The following is a 15,665-nucleotide window of genomic DNA, read 5'->3' on the forward strand; positions in this document are numbered from 1 at the left end:
AAGAAATCCTCCATCTCTTCAGGCAGCAAGTTTTCAGGCAGCAATGCATTAGACAGAGCAATGATTGAGAACATATGACACTGCCCAGAGCCCAAGTTTGTAAACCTGAAGAAAGCCATATGATTCTGACAGCATTTCAGAACGTCTCAGCCACTGAGCCAATACCATCAAGCTTGAAGATGATGACATAGATCTGTCTTGTATCTCCAAATGGACCAGGGGAAGAGCACATATGAGGAGCTGAAGGTGTGGGACAGCTTTGTGTTTTCTAGTTTGTTCCTAGCTTAGCACCCCACTGGACTTAGGCCCAGCAGCTACAGCCCTTTTCTGAAGTCAAGCCTTGCTGGTAATTAAAAGCATACGCACGCAGCCCATCACTCTCGCAGGGTGTCTGATGTGACTCAAGACCCCTGACTGAGAACTGCTAACCACAGTCATGTCTTCTAAAATTATCAGGACCTGGTAAAGCATGAACACAACCTTCCAGGGGCTGAGCCCAGCTTCACCTGTCCTGTAAAAGCCAGTGCTGAGAGTAGCCAGGAAGCTGACCAGTGGGATCTGAGCCCTACCCGGCTCTCTGTCACAGCAGGCCAACCACTCAAAAGGAGGGGGATTGCAATGTTGCATCTTGCTCATCACTCAGTAGCTGCCTCTCATATAGATTAGTGGCACTTGATATTGCAGCACCTTAAGACAAAAAAGAACCTTTAAAATCTTTTACTCTTTCTGTATGTCACAACATGGATTAGATTTCAACTATTTCCCATTTTGCTGAGGCTAGTCTGACTAAAGTCTGTCTTTGGAGAAGGCATTAGTTTCTGACTGAATGGATGAAGATGTGGACAGGAACATGTTACTGAACAGTTTGCTCTGACGGCAGTTTGTTTAATATCTTAAATGCATCTTCATCATCTGGTGTCTCTGCTTTTGCTTTATTAAACAGCCTTTTAATACTGGCTACTCTGGAAATGAACCAGATTGGACAAGATGATCTTCTGAGGTCCCTTCTGATCTGGGGTGTTCTATGAAATAATGTTATACTAGAGTCAGGCTACAGTTGACCTTTAATTAGGTTTTCAGAGACTAAACACATTAAGTTCTTTTGGACTCCTGCATTATTTCCTCAAAACTCCAGATAGTTTCTGGAGCTTTTTGCTGCATCTTTTCCAAATTTTCAACATACTCGTCAAATTAATGGGCACCAAAATGGAAAGTTATAGTCTGGTATTGCCTGCTCCAGTGCCAACTATGTTTTATCCAAAATAATCTGATTAACTTTATTTTCCACAATACTGCATTGGAAACTCACATTCAGTTGTGACTCCTGAGCACTTTCTAAATACATTATTTTTCAGAAATGAAAACCGAGTAATCTCCATGTGCTTGTTTACAAATTATTCTGATAAAAGAATATCATGCCACCTATGTCAAAGAAAGGCTTTTTCATTTACTGTCCTAAATGAAAGACAGTAACAGAAACCTCAAAATACAGAAAAAAGTCTTGATAACAGTAATAGACCTTGAAAATTAAGAAACAAGTTCATCTTAGCCAAATAGCTCTTGCACACGAATGGCTGTTTTGGCAGACTAAAACCAGTCCAGCGGGAAACCAAGTAGTTCAGTGACCTTTCAACATTTATATAAATCCCTTCTAAAGATTTTATACCCTGAAATCGTGCCAGAGATACCTTTTTTAGATTTACTGACCATCCTTTCCTATTCTGTGCCCTGCTTAATTCCACATAAGTATCCAAATGTGTTGCATGGTGTTTGAAAAGCAAACCATTGTCATGGTGTTACAGTTTATCATGGGAAATGTGTGACTGACCTACTTCAATTTTGTGGTCCTAGCTGCTTCAACATCCAGAGCAAAATAAGTGTTTTCTTGTAAACAGTGTTTTCCGTGCCTCTGTATCTGTCCTTGGTCATGTCGCAGCAATGTTTGTGTATTTGCCTGTGAAATTCTCAGACTGAAAAGCCAAGGTCCAGAATACTTCAGGACAAGAATCAATACAAGTACTCGTGCAATTTCATGACAGAAGTGGTAATGTCTGAGGAAAACTGCTATTTCTTACAGCAGTGTGGGGTCTGAAGGCTAGGAGACTAAATGAATTTCATTAGCAGGATGACAGTATTTATATGTGATTCTACATTGTACTACTGTTTGTGTGTTTTACTGTTATTATTTCGTTTGGCTTGGGAAAGAAAGGAATGGGAAACAATAGCACTGGGAATTTTTTTGCTGGAATAACTGAGAACTGATATGTTGTTCAGAGGCTGAGCTTTCACAGGAATGAACACTTTGTACTCCCAGGTGAAGCTGGCTTCTCAGGGGTTTCAGGAGCAGAGTGTAAGTGAGAAAAGCTGTACCTGCTCCCATCTGGTCCTTGGTCCTGGGCTGAGAGCATTCTCCTTTTCCTCTTCCTCTCCCCACCTTCCCCCTGTGAAACACAAGCTGATGGCAGGGCAAGAAACAGAGTGGAGAAGGGAAGGAAAATAAAAGGAGGGGAGGAAATGAGGATAGGGTAAAGGAGTGCTCTGCAATCAGTCACAGTCACTGGCTAGTGTTGATCCATTCCTGAATATGGATGTGTATTGGTATGCTCAGGGGGACAATGTCTAGGGCTCAAGCCCATGCTTAACATAGTGGGAAAAACAACTTCTCTGCGACGTTCTAAAAAAGCCTATTGCCTGCATTTATTATTCCTGGGCATCCTAAACGAAACCTTGATCTTCACCCTGGGTGACTGAGCTGATTGGTGCTACAATTTCAAGTCTGATAGAGCAGAATCACGGGGAAGAGCTTTGAAGACACTCATAAGTTCTGACCCAACATCACCTCATCTCAGACATCTTTTCTCTTGCATGCATATATTGTCTTTTTTGTCTTTCTTTAATGTTGAGGTTTTTATTCACAGCCAAGAGATGTTCAATCTGGAAGCTTTTTCATTTTTGAGGGAGGACTCTAAAAGAGTGTCCAAAAGAGACTGTGTGTAGATGTAAGGCAAAATAAGACTATTCACATGACTTTAGTGAAAATAGAACAAAAAATACTGCTTTATTTGGGCTGGCAACTACAATCTTTCTGCAAGTTCTGTATCTACTTGGCATTGCCAAACTTGTTACTTATCATTTGCTTTTTGGAACTGGCCAAATTCCAGAAAGCAAATGGTTCCGAGATTTGGAAGAGACTAAGTGAAAACCCCTTCAGCAGCAGGTATTTTACAGCTCTGTAAGCAATGCCGTGCCAAAGCCTCTACACATGTATTCCAAATGTTTTAGTGTTTCTCCCTATGCCTTTCTACAGATTTGTAGTGGCCTCAGAAAGCAGAGGACTTTGGTTTATACAACTGTAATCAGATGTTAGTACAGTCTCTTGTTTCCTATCAATGGCATGTACACTTCAGTAGTGGTGAAAAACATGCTCTTTGAAAAAAAATACTGTTTGATTTACCATTCTCTCCTGGTTTTCATTGCTGTTCCAATGCAATACAATTCATCATGATAATTCTTACAAGAAAATGCATTTCTTGACAGGTACATACCATCGCCTGACTCCTGGTTCATGATTTACAATCTTCTTAAATCACTGGTCTATTTGGGATTTGATGGGAGCAGGAGTTGTATGTTTACTGAGAAGGGCAATCACGAAAGAATAACTACTGAATTGCTGCTTCCTCGGCTCTGGAAACTTACAGCATCTCATTCAGAGAAGAAAAGCAAAGTGCATTTTAAAGTGTAAAATTCTTTGTCTACCCACCCCACTCAACTGCATTAAGCTGCATGACACACCTACTTCATAGATTCAAAGTTCAGCTACAAGAGCACAGCCTTATTTGGCTGTAGCTACACCAATGTCAGTGTAACTGCCCTTGGTGTTAATACCTTCCACAGAGCTGAAGTTACTCACCTGGTTTATTTTCCTTTCATATTTTCTATCCACTTCAAGTGGTTGAATACTAACACTGATTCTTGAACACAGGTAGACAGCTAATGTTTTGAAAGTTGTGCTTACAAAATGCATCTCTTATCTTCTTGAAATGAAAGCATGGAATTTGCCATTGAGTACTTTCCTCTGATAAAGTTAAGGATGTGACTACACATACAAGCAATTACACAGAAATACTCATTCAAGAGGACATAAACCTCTCTAGAAAAAGAAAATATGAAAGCAGTCCATATCTCTAACATAATAAGTATATCACTAATGTGATAATTTTGTAAAAACTAAGGAATGAAAATGTGGCTAAGCAAGAAACCATGGAGGTCAAAGTGCCTTAAAAGATTACTTTCCTGGGTAATGCTGGCAGAGACCACCTAACTCAATTTTGCAGAGGAACACAAATCTTGGAAATTGTTATCTAAAAAGTAAATAGCTCTGATAAGTTGGAATGACTGTGATGGAAAGTAACTTTTGGGAATCCAAAAAGAATATGATGGTTTGTCAACAAATTCCTTTGTGGTTTCTGTCTGTTCTTGGTTAGCCTCTTTTGCTCCCTATGTCTCTTCTTGCGTCAGCTCTCCTTGTTTCTTGACAAGTCCTTTACTATGTGTTCATTCTGTAATGTAAAACCTTGGCAGACATAGCTGGATGTAATCTCAAAATGTTAGCTACCTGAGCTGCTTTACTCCTCCTTGTGCCCACAGACTTTCTAGACCTATATTGAAAATGTGCATTTCCTGTTTCCTTAGTAGCAGTAGAGCATATTATTTCTGTCTGTCAGAGACTACAAGTTCTTCTCCAAATAGTAATCTAAACATCAGGAACTGATGTAATTTTAAACTTGGTTTTGAAATGTGTGCTTTATAAAAGATCTGGTTCTGGGATAAAACTTAATTAAGTGGTCACAAGATGATTCAATTTAAGATAAAGGGGAAAATTAAGGTAGTTTTGCAACTAAGCTCCCTGATTTTGAAAGCAGAACCGGTGATGATTTCATAGGACTTATCACTGAAATCAGCTGCATGAAGTTTAGGGACTTGAATGCAGAAGTCCGAAAAAGCAGCTGAAACCTACTGGACGAATAGGAAAAAAGGGAGTACCAGAGACTATTTTAGCCTGGTAAACCACTTCTCTGTAGTACAAAATGCACTGGGGTAACATTAGGAATGCCAAAAATCAAACTGACTCAAAGTTCACAGAGAACTTCTAAGTAAATGGAAAAAGGCCTTGAGATGTACAATGTATCTGAGGACAAAGAAAAGAAAGTTGGATCAGTTGTATGGAAATGTGATGCTGGTATGAACCCAAAATGAAAGGTTGGGTCCAATAAGGAATGTGGGTTGTATACTAACCAAAACCCAGTCAGGAGTGCCCATGCAGTTATTTGTTATGCATTGACTGAGGAGAGGTAAGTACTGCTAATGCAGTTTGTAGCACCAACAGGCTGTAGAGTTCAGGCATATGTGAGACTTAACAGAGAACACAAAAGGGTGCTCTAAAATGGTGTTTGTATTCTGGATTTGAGCATCCTATTTAGTGCTACAGAAAGTGCCCCAGTGAAGCCTGGATTGGTTCTGTGCTTAGTACATACCTTATGCTTTGGGACGCAGGTGACTGGCTCATAGCTTCCTTAGCTAAGATGGGGAAGAGGAATAAATGGAAAAAAGCGTCAGTTCTGCAGAATAATATATTAATTACAGCAGTCAGCAAAGATGTGACTGGAATGACATCCCATTCCTCCACTTGTGTGAATTCAAACCTCCAGCTCCTAGATATATCCTGCAGAATCCATGACAAGTGGATTAGGGAGCAAGTGTGCTGGAGACACACTTCAGCCTCTGTCCTTGGCAGAGGACAGCTGCCAATGCAAGATTCATGATTTCAGGAAAGACATTAGACCTGACTTTGGGGTCTAACAAGTAGGTGATGTAGTCAGGCAGCGATACACCTAACATCATCTCATCTTTCAGTTCTGGTTATATCCAGTGAAACAGGATAAAAGGCTGAAACAGTTTTGGTGTAAGGAGCCATCTAAACACAGGCTGATGTAGAGAGTCTAAGCTTGCGTTATCTTTGTCTCTCAAAATCAGTAAAGCAGAAAAGCTTCCATCTGGCTTGTTCACCCCTCATAATTGATACCAGCACTTAGTGGGACACAAAGTCCTTCTGCAGTGCACAAAACTTTTTGAGAGTCTTCAGGGTGATATTAAAGCAAAAAACGACAGAGCATCTTTATAATTTCCACATGAGTGAGGAAATCAATGCCTCTTGCCATACAGTGCAGAAGCAATCTGTGCAGGGTTCTCTTTGTGGATGCAGATTCGGGCTCTTTCTCCCATGGCAATGCTTCAGTGCTTTTGTATCCTTCAGTTTCCAAAAGGTGCCTGCAGTGCGACCACGCTTCTGGAACTGCTTCTTTCTACCAGGGCCTCGAGGGAGTCATTGTCACTAGGCCAGTCTCACAAATTAAAAATTCTTGCATCTCTAATGACTGGATCATCTGCAAAATCTTTTAATCTAATTTCCAAATGTTTCAAGGTAACAGAAGTCCCATTCTCTGCTGGAAAAAAGGAACAGCAGGTCTACCAGTTCCCCTGTTTCCTGAACAGTTTGAATAGGAGCAGAGCTTTTACCTTCCTCAGGAGACAGTTGTAAATCTTTTGATTACCTCAGGGTTCAGACGGAGCAAAGCCAACAGATTTGCTAAGATGTTTGACCTGACCTGTATTTGGAAACTCAGGCTTGGTGTTCATGTAGATGGTATCTACTTCAAAATCTCTCACTTATGTTTTCCATTCAGTTTCAAATAGATGGAGTGTTTTAAATTGCAAGGCAGTAGTGTTACTCCTTATTTAAAATGCAAACCAAAAGCCTTTAAAGAGGCCTGTTCTTCTTTAAAACTCCATTGCAATGATTTTTTTTGAAAAGCCTCTAATGGATGCAGTTCAGGCATGCTACAAATGTGCCACAGATTGGGCCTGTGGAGGATAACATAATAGTACTTAAGAAGTTTATTATGTCTCACAAAGTGTCCTGTAGTCACTCATGAGGTTATGTACCAAGATCCTAATACTGCAAGAACAAATTGATATTTTTCTTTCAATTGTTTTGCAGTGATGTCAAGTGATGTTAGGCCTTAATGTGCAAGTATCATCGATCATTGTTGCTCACGCTTGCAAAGCCCACAAATCTAAATAACTTAGTCATGCAGATATTTAACATTACATCATGTAAATTAATGGAGGGCCCAGGCACCTACATACCCCTGCCAGTCTCAAATCCAAGGGCTGATGTCCAATATTACAGCACTCCTGGGAAGGCATTCAAGGCCAAGGTCCTGTACAGCTAAATGCAACAGGAAGAGTTAAGCTTATTATGGACATATTAACATCACAAGCAATAGCAGATAAAACAGAAAACAAAATTATCTGGTTCATAAAGCAGAGCTAAGTGATGTCCTAACGCTCTCACCAGCTAGTTGGTGTGTGGTAGCCACTGCCATTAGGCTGATAGCACTTTCAATGCAACAACTACATCACATTTTCGGGTCTTGTATTTGCCTGGACATGGTCCCTCTTCACTTATTTCATCAGCCAGTAGCAAGTGGTTTGGCATAGGAACCACAGTAGGCACTAGAACTGTCCAATGTGGACACACAGAAACACATGAAAGAGAAAAGTCAAATGTTCCCCATGCTTTGTGGCCTTTGCTGTCTCCTCCCATCCACCTCTAACCACCCTTCATCTCAGAGTCCTCAAAGCACGGCTTTGCCCTCAGTTTCTCCAGAAACTGCAGCAGTAACACTTCAGAGAGACGAGATGGCACAAGATGACCCACTCAATAGCTGTCCTATTCCTACCTAGTTTCTGACTATACTGGACACTCAAGAAAGAAACACCATTCAGGGTCCTCTGTCACCTAGACAGCCTAAAATCATGTCCCTAGAACTGCTTAATTTACAAGTACAGAAGAGGTGTTAATCTGTCAAAGGCATACCCAGCAAAACAGCATTAGCAAACAAGGCTTTTGGTGTTGGCTGGATGTCCTGCGACTCTTCTGCAGAGATGGCCCCAGCAGTCTAGCCTGCTTGCTCTGGGGGAGGGAAAAATACTTCCCAGGACTCTCAGAGAGGCATGCAGGCTGCCAGAGTTGCCAATGTGCAAAGGCACCATCCCTGACAGAAAACTAACTTTGCTCTTCCATGGCTGAAAAAAGAAATCTTCCTGGGTTTGCCCTGGAAGCATACCAAAGCCTGGTTTTCGCAGGGGCTGTGCCTGCAACAAACTGTGAGCTCCTTCTGCAACGAGGGTGAAAAACAGAAACAGGCCTTGAGGCATGCAGGGAGCTTACATATCTTGGTTTATCCTTGGGGCTTTCTCATTAGATAGTTGTGTGTTGTTCTAACCACACTAGTTGGCTGAGTTGCCTTGGCTGAGTTGGCTGGAGGCAAAAGCTACAGGCAAAAGGCCCATTCAATTCAGCAGTCTCCTGTGAAAAGTAAAGCCAGGAAAGTTTCACCTGATATCGTGGAGTCTTTCAGACCCCTGGCAGTCAAGTTCCACTATCCAATGCAAAATTTCTGAGTTTTCTACAATGATCTGAGGGTGACAGTCCCTATGTTACTCTGTCTTGAGAGACCTACAGGGAGCATGAGGTTGCCTTTCTCCGGGTGCAGGGTAGAAGGGTCTACATTTGCCCACGACCTTTATGAGGAGGATGAAAATGTTCTATGAGCAATGGTAACTGGCTTCTGCTGGGTTGCAAACGCATCTTGTTGCAGATAGGCCTTACTGCCCAAAGTACTCCCTTCTCCTGGCTTTGCCTATGTCCCCCAAAAGGATATGCCCTCTGCCAGCCATTAGTCTGAGCTCTTCTGAATTTGGAGCACCCAAAAAGAGGCATACAGGCTTCCTGCCAAAAGCCAGGGATGGAGGGAAGCACATGGCTCACTGTAGGATAGGGTGGGGAGGCAGAAAGGTCCTTCCCCACACGAGCATTTGGGCAGGCTGGGCTTATGGGAATGTGTTCAGGTCAGTGACTCTGGCATGGCTGCCAGGTATACCTCAGGAAATCTTTTGGGACAATATGGAGTTAGCCTGGAGGACTGGTGCTTGATTTTTACCTCCTGTTTTCCTATTAGACCTTGATGGATAAAGGGAAAAGGTGGTTGTGTAACATGGTCAGCTGCTGCACATATGTGGAGTGTGTGGTACAGGCACCATGTGGGAGAGGTGGGGAGCGTGGTACAAGTAGGGTGCTACACCTTTGGGCCCTGTCACTGCAATAGCTTTGCAGCATACACAGTGCTCTCTTAGGGAAAACTGCCTAATTGAGTAGCTCTTCCTTTTTTAAAATGGTTGTTGCAGGTGTTATTGGTGCTGCTCATCTTCCAAACTATGGTTAAAGCACTTGAGCAAGAAGTGTGCATTTAATGTGCATAGCAGGGATAAATGGCATCTTATTTCTTTGTAATTAAAAAACCCCGCAAACAACTAAACACAAAACCACACACATTTAAATATTTAAAATATTATTTTTTTATTTTTATTTGTTTGCTGTGATATTTCATGTCAGATCTGCTTCTGGGCAGGAGAGGAGACCAACTGGAGGGAGACAGTTGTGTGTAGCTGTTCAGGGAACTGGCTGCATCTATGTCTGTGTAAGAGTAAATGAAGTGCATGCTTTTGATCTTGATTGCATCCTCTGACTAATATAGAAATGTAAAAATAAAAATCTGCTTATAATAAAAATGAAAGGGTTAATTATTCCAGTGCCTGTGCAGATGCTATCGATAATGCTTTTTATGTGAAAGAACATGAACAAAACAGACCCTGGACTTTTAAAGAGACAAAAGAAAGGAAGAACCCCAATAGTGTGCCAAGTTTTAAAAAGAGAAACCCTTAACAGAAAGAAAAATAGAAAGATTGAGGGTGCAGAGTGAAAAAGCAAATATTAAAAACTATGAAAAAGATCTTGACACTACCACATTAATTAGAAAAATTCTATTCTGAGTACCCTTTGTAAAATATCAAAGTTTTATACCCCAGCAACAAATGAGAAACATAAATGAAATCAGGAGGGTTGAATTACGCTATATGTTGCATCAGTTAAGTCTTGAGTTTCTTGCAGCCTCAGCCTATAAATGCACTGATTCTAGACGATAAAAATGTCCTTTTATAGGAGCAGATGAGTAGAAATCTTTGATGAGTAGAAGTCTTTGAATAAATAAATAACCAGTAATAAATATAACATCCTTGATTTGAAAAGCTTACTTAGTGCATCAATTCTCAGAAGGTTTCATTTGAGAAGAGGCATGAGCCGGGCAAGAGCTAGTGGGCCCTGGAGCTGAGGGGCAGGACTGCTGAATTATAGAACCAGCAGGAAAAGTCAGGGATATCTGCCATGCGCCATCCAATTTTAATTGAGGAAAACCCCACATGCCGCATGTACCACAAGATTCAGAAATACTAGTTTGGAGTCAGTTTCAAAAGAAAACATGAACTTGTAGCCCTAGAGGAGCCAAGAAATGATGCCTGCTAGTCACGGAAAGCGGATGTTGATGAAAAGCCAGATACTGATAAATTTAAATGTGGGCCCAGAGAAATGAGATGCAGTGAGAGATTGCTTCAGGCTTAATAAAACCTAATTGAAAGTTTGGGGTCTAACAAATTTTTAACTTAACTTTTTTAGAGGTGATAGATAGAGGCGGACTATCTGTATTGTTGAACCAGTATGAAAGGAAACACCGAGAAGGGGATATGCAGGGATCAAGATACGCCAAAGAGAAAAATAAAATACAATAAATTATTTTCTGAATGTTCCTCAGATCACAGTTTATGTGAAATACGCTGCAAAATGTTCAGTGGTCCTTTATGGAAGGTAAGTAATTCTGGCAAGACAATTTGTTACGGATTTATGGAACTGTGTCAATAAAAATCCAAATTGAGATTGCAAAAGCAAAGAAAAATATATTTTTATGTTAAATAAAATGTTTTAATAATTCTATTTGAAATCACTTGTTCAGTCTGGAATTTCTTTTAAGATCAAAAATGCAAAGTGCTCAGATTCACAGGCTGAATAAAAAGCTTTCTTCAACCTGAAATTAACCTTTTCTGTGAAATTGCCACCAAATAAGAACTAAAAAAGTATCATTCACATAGGTTCATCCATGCATCTAACCACCAAAAGGGCACCATTTTTTCCACTTCCCTTACTGCTTTCACTCTCTATATTCTGTCATTTATTATCATTTAATCATGCCACCATTCATCCAAGCAAGAGCTGAACTGTGCTTGTTGCTGCATGATTAGGTAGCAAAACCTTTAAATTAACTGTTTCACTAAAGAAACCTATTAGATTAAAGGCATAAATATAAAAGGGTTTAATCGAATATTTATCCAGTGCAGTCAACCAGGAAAAAATGGTTGCCATGGCAGCTAATATTTCCCTGTATAAGTGCTGGGAGCTGTGATAGTTCACTGGTCAAGCCACAAACTTGGGAGCCCCTGCTACTACAGACTTCCCCTTTGGAAGGAATGCAGGAATAGGTGGGACTGTAGCACAGGTATCTCTCTGCTTTCTTCTCTACTTCTTCAGCTGACACCAAATTTAAGTGTGTGGTGTCTTCTAAGTTGCAATCTGCTAAAGAACATGTACCTTTCAGCCTTCTGTATTGGTCCCTTGTCACCAGTACAAATTAGGTCCACCCTAAACATGCTTTGCAAATGATTTTAGTATCATGTCCCATTGGGGAGATAAAGATGTGCCTAGCCTAAGCATTTCGCTTATGACCTGTAATAGTTCTGAGCTTGAAGTAAAATTCTAAACTTATGTGATGGCTATTGTAAGGCAGCATGAGCAGAAACTGAAATGCAGGTTTATATAGGCATTTATGGAATTAGGCCATCATACCACCACTGCTTTGATGTGTGATTTTTCTCCTTGTGGCAAAGGCAACGAGAACTATTTCCATGTTTCTTTTGTAATGATGCCACACCTTTACAGAAAAGTACATTACGTGAAATGTCACCTAGTTCACATAAAAGTGACAACGTGTCACTTTATATGTGATCTGGACTCCCAGCAGCTTAAATCCTCCTGAATAAGTAAGAGTTGCAGAGATGCTTAGTGATGTATTTCGTATTTAGACTTACCTGAAGGGTTGTACAAAGAATGGGAACAGGCTTCGGAGCTCACTGGGAGCTCAGTAGGATGCTAGTTTTGTTTTCATTTCCAAAAGCCCTATTTACTTCTATTTACCTGTTTGAGTGCTCTCACTCTAATTTATGTTTAGATATGTCCAACAAAACATCTGGGTGTACTGAGTCACTCCTGCTGAATAGAAACTCTGCAGGAGGAAGTGGAGAGCACTTACCCAGTTCACCTACTTACAAATGTTCTGATGCAGAAATTAATAATACCACACTTCTCTTATTCTGGGTGGGCCTTCTTTCTTCAAAGAATGACCTTCCTATAAGGAAATATTACTCTTAGAAAATTACTAAAGGAAAATTTTTTTAAGTTTTTGCAGGTTAAACGACTCGTTCAAAGGGTCATTATTTAATGTGTAGAACAAAAGCTGGCAAGATTATTCTTATTCTTTTCCTGTGATAATGTAGCTTCTGGGGATGCTGCTCCTGAAGCAGAAGCACTATGCCAGGACTAGACAATTAAAGAATGAAAAGGATAGTCAATGCCCAGAGGAGCTCAGCATTAAACTATGAAGACAGTGATTTGTTCAATCCTCTTGTAAACTCTGCATTATAAATATTACTTCTTAGGAAAATGACTGTTCACGAAGGTTTTTTACTCTCCATTTTCCTCTGTTGAGAGGGGCAGGAAGGAAGAGCCATCAGCATAGGTACCACAGCGGAGGGGGAATTCAAAAGATGTCATCTACATTGCTAGCAGCATGGCAGGTTTATGGAAAACTAATTCAGTCAGAGGCTCCTGTTAGGTGTTGCCTGCACGTAGGAGGTGGGAAGCTGTGGTGTTTCCTTTTAATTACTGCCAGAGAGAGAGGTGGTGCTTTTGTGCAATCCTCTGATGGCTGGTCATCTCCTTTGAAGATGATCTGGAGAAGAAAGGAGCACACATGGTAGCACCGACTTTCTGTGTCAGGAGGGTTGATAGCGTATCATTTGTCTGCTGTGGAGTGTATTTTGAAGGGTATAAAATGCATTTAGTTACAGAAACAGAATTACAGCGATATAGCCTAAAGCCATCCCATGCACAGAGATATGAGCCTATAAATATGCACACAAATCTACCCCACCTATTACTGCCTGGTCATAACCAAGGGAATTTGTAAGTTTCCTCTCTGTCAATTTGGTCTTGAATTTCAGTTGTTAGGACCTGATGCATATTGGTGGCAGCTATTTGACACTTCACCATCTGCTGGTCATTTTAGTACCTGACACAACCATCCTCCTTCCTTGTCCCCCTTTCATGGTTAACCTCACCTCTTTTATCATGCTTGGTCTTCTACCCTTCTACCTCATTTTTCTTGCTTCTCCCTCTGGCACCAGTTTGGACCCACATACTCTGCAAGCCTTGGAGAACACTTGCCCCCTTCTTACATACAGCCTTTCTTCTGTTCCCATTCTCTGTGGTTCATCTAGCAGTCCTTACTACCACAACTGTTGTTCTTATGCTGACATTTCTAACTTCATGGTTACTTCTCCTCGTGCTGTGTCTGGAACTACTGTTCCTCTTCTGAAAACATCCACAGCCTTTTTATGTCTTTCTGGTCTAGGGTATAAAGGTTGAAAGGCCATCAGAATGAAGATGCAGGCAGAGGATTTGATCAGAGAAGTAAGAACTGTCTGGTAAGGATGAAGACACTGATAAAGAAAAAGATTAAGATTTAATGAACGCAAACACGGCCACGGGATTCCCAGGAATGCTCTGCAATTTAAAAGCAAAAGGAGAAGGTGCATATGTGTAAGTTTACATCTGGTCAGTTCAAGTCATAGCATGGGAGTGCTCCCAGACCTCTCACCAACCTTTTGCACATTAGCAAACACAAGTACCTCTTTCTCTTATCTCCCACAGAATAGGACACTGTGCGTTAGTTTGGTGTGATGCATGTGAGACCATGACATGAGAGAGACTCCTCTCTTTTTTACAGTTACCCACCTGCCTGTTCTCTCTGGACTACACCCACTCTTGGACATGAAGTCCTCGGCCCACAGGAAGTACCATGCAGTGCAGAATACAAGGTGCACATCCCCAAGGTAACAGAGAGTACTGTAAACATGTATCTGTGGTCTGTTCTCTGCTTTGTCTTCCATAAACTATCGCTAAATTCAAGTTCCCAGTGCTTGTCTTCCAAGTGCACTGGTGCTTGCTCTCAGAGATCTAAATAAATGCCCAAATGACTCATGCAAACATCTTTCCACCACAGAGAAAATAGAATGTCCCTCTATAACAGCGAGCTTTCCTGTGTAGAAGATGAAATTTTCCACCTTGGTTTGTCTGAGGCTGAGAAACGAATAGTCACAGCAAGGGAGCACTAAGGAAGACCTCACTGCCTTCTGCTCTAGCCACAATATGTAATGCTTCAAGCTTTTCTTCTGTAACCTAAACACAGCTGTAGGCATATTAGCTTGAAGTTGCACTAAATGAAAACAGATTGAGGGCAAGAATAAACAACACTTGACATATTAGTCATGGTACTTAACATGTTGCTAGAAGATACCCAGATTCAACAGTGATTAAGATGTTGTAAGAATATACACAAAGAAAAACCGTGGGTATGTTAATAGCCTTGGTGCCTGTGAGGCAATATTTCTAGGCATTTGGATCATAGGTTGGAAATTAGGTTGGAATTAGGTCGGAAAAGACCCTTAAAATCATCGAGTTCAACTGTTAACCCAACACTGCCTAGTCCACCACTAAACCACGTCCCAGACGCCACATCTAAACATCTTTTAAATCCCTCCAGGTATAGTGACTCCACCACTTCCCTGGGCAGCCTGTTCTAGTGCTTGGCAACCCTTCCAGGAAAGACATTTTTCCTAATATCCAATCTAAACCTCCCCTGGCACAACTTGAGGCCATTCCCTCTTGTCCTGTCACTTGCTACCTAGGAAAAAAGAGACTGACACTGACCTCAGTACAACCTCCATTCAGGTAGTTGTAGAGAGCAAGCAGGACTCCCCTGAGCCTCCTTTTCTCCAGACCAAACAATCTGTGGTACTTAATTTTGCTTAAATTTACCATTTTAATGTTAACCAAATAAAGAAATAAGCACAAATATAATACAATAATTACATTACAAATATTATAAAACTCTGGCTCACAAAATGCATGTGATTCAGAAAAATCTTTCTATATTCTTCTTACGTAGTCCACCCTTGCTTGAAATACCCCAGACATGTGTTAGGCAGCAAAGAAAGAATTGAGAAGAGCCTTGCAAGTGGTGTGTGGTTAGGTGAGGAAGATATGAGGATATCCGGCAGGCCAAGGATATGTGGACTCCAAAAATTGCCTTCTGGGAGCTCTGCATTGGCAGATAACTGGTGGCCTGCTGACAGCTGTGCCCAGTAGTGTCAGAGAAACTTCTCTTTCCTCTTTTTCTGATGCCCCAGAAAAGTGGGAATTCTGCATGACCCAGACAAAAAGTCAGGCCATGGACCTACATGTGATAGACCCTGGTGAGGCAGCTGAGAGTTAAGGAAGACCTAATGATAATAGGGTCGACAGACTGCACTGGCCAAGG

At 41.1% G+C, this 15,665-nt stretch overlaps 1 long non-coding RNA gene across 1 annotated transcript in view; it reads left to right on the plus strand.

Annotated features, from left to right (window-relative positions):
* LOC136013735 (uncharacterized) overlaps positions 1-15,665 on the plus strand; it is a 66,080-nt gene that overhangs the window by 47,241 nt on the left and 3,174 nt on the right. Inside the window, exon 6 of the long non-coding RNA XR_010612347.1 lies at positions 14,073-14,178. This is a non-coding gene — a long non-coding RNA (uncharacterized LOC136013735). The remainder of the gene's footprint in view (positions 1-14,072; positions 14,179-15,665) is intronic.

Source organism: Lathamus discolor, chromosome 4 (assembly GCF_037157495.1).
Source record: "Lathamus discolor isolate bLatDis1 chromosome 4, bLatDis1.hap1, whole genome shotgun sequence".
NCBI lineage: Eukaryota > Metazoa > Chordata > Aves > Psittaciformes > Psittacidae > Lathamus > Lathamus discolor.